The 1749-nt window shown below is 44.3% G+C and overlaps 1 pseudogene across 1 annotated transcript; it reads right to left on the bottom strand.

Annotated features, from left to right (window-relative positions):
* Positions 1 to 918: 918 nt before the first annotated feature.
* Positions 919 to 1541, bottom strand: LOC308337868 (translationally-controlled tumor protein-like; annotated as a pseudogene). Its single transcript has one exon. The product of its transcript is annotated as a translationally-controlled tumor protein-like (transcript).
* Between the last annotated feature and the right edge of the window lie 208 nt (positions 1542 to 1749).

The raw sequence follows: 1749 nt of genomic DNA, 5'->3' as shown, positions 1-1749 counted from the left end.
TCAATAGTTCAACAAATATTTACTGAATGCCAATGTATGCCAGGCAATTTCTTCTCAGTTGTCATAATGCAATTTCAGAGCCCTGCAGGTTATCACCACTTTTATTTTATTTTTATTATTTTTTTAAAGATTTATTTATTTGAGAGAGAGAGAGAGAGAGAATGGGGGGGCGGGGCAGAGGGAGAGGAAGACAAGCAGACTCCCTCCCCACTGAGCAGAGAGCCTGATCCTGAGCAGGGCTTGATCCCAGGACCCTAAGGTCATGACCAGAGCTGAAATTAAGAGCCATACACTTAATCAAGTGAACCACCCAGGTGCCATTTTCACCACTTTTACTTTGAGGAAAAGAAACTCTATTGGGGTTGGAGTTCAGCAAACAGTCCCTCTCTTCCCCCTCCCTGTGGATGAAGTAGACTTTTCTACTACTGATGTTGAGTTTGGCCATGTACTTGACTTGGCCAAAAAGTGTCTAAGATAGGATTCTAGCAAAGAAATGAAATGTCCTGCATTAGAGACAGCTCTCTTGTGCTTCTGCCATTGGTGTGAAGCAATGTGATTTTGGCAATCTACTTGTCTCCAAAAAATGGGGGATATGTTGATCAGGGCTACCCTAGTTGACTATCCCTTGAAACCTCAGCAATGAGTCAACTCAGCCAACCTACAGAACCTAAAGCTTGAGGCAGAGCCACTGTAGTTTATCCAAAGAAATGTGAGCATAATGATACATGTTTATTGTTTGTTGTAGGCCATTGAATTTTACAGGTGGTTTTTTCTGGGGGGAGGGGGAGTGAGGCGGAGGGGTTATTTATTTATTGTAGTTTAAATGCATTTTATTTTTAGACAGCCTACATGACATGTTTTTTTCTTAGAAACAATGCCTCTGCTCCAAATAAATCAGGGTCAAAATAAACGAAGAGCTCAAGATGACATCAGTCCCATTTGTCTAAGTCCTGGTGTTGTGCAGATGAAGAGCAGAGCCAGTTATGGCAACAGGGGATACATCTAAAGTCATGGTCAAGTTCATTAACATTTTTCCATTTCTAAACCGTCCTTAACGAGAATCCTATATGGGGTCACACCGCCCTCACGGTAGGCCAGCAGAGCAGCCAGGCCATCTGGATTCATGTTTTCACCAATAAAGAACTTGTAGTTTTTGAAATTAGCAAAGATGTGCTTGATGTGTTCTGCAGCTCCTGTCATAAAGGAGTTTACTCTTTCTGGGCTCTGTTCTTCAAGTTTGCCTTTGATTGATTTCATGTAATCTTTGATGTACTTCTTGCAGGCTTCTTTTGTGAAGCTGGTTTCCTGCAAGTGATAGTTCATGACAATAGCAACACCAGGAATGACTGTGATTCCTGTATCTTCACCTTCTGGCCGTCAGTGGAGGCATTTCCACCAATGAGCAAGCCATCAGTGTTACCCTCTGTCCTGCTGACCATCTTCATCCCCACCTCCTGGCACAGCCCACCTGCAATCTCCTGGATCCTACAGATGTCAGAGAACATCTCATCATGGCTGATGAGGTCCCAGTAGATGATCATGATGGCGGATGGAGAGAGACGATGGTGGCACTACCTTAGCAGGACCCAGGAGCTCTGAGCGAGTGTGGTGCAGCCTGAGCACTTGGGGGCGGCGGCGTGGTGGGGGGGAGTGAGTAAGTGGAAAAGTGGGGATGGTTTTTTATGCAGCAATAGCTGGCTGATACAGTTTCTTTAGCCAAAGTCAAAGTTAATATTCAGGGAAAGAAGA

The sequence above is a fragment of the Martes martes genome (genome assembly GCF_963455335.1).
Source record: "Martes martes genome assembly, chromosome: 2".
Classification (NCBI taxonomy): Eukaryota; Metazoa; Chordata; class Mammalia; order Carnivora; family Mustelidae; genus Martes; species Martes martes.
This window is presented reverse-complemented; position numbering and strand designations above follow the sequence as displayed.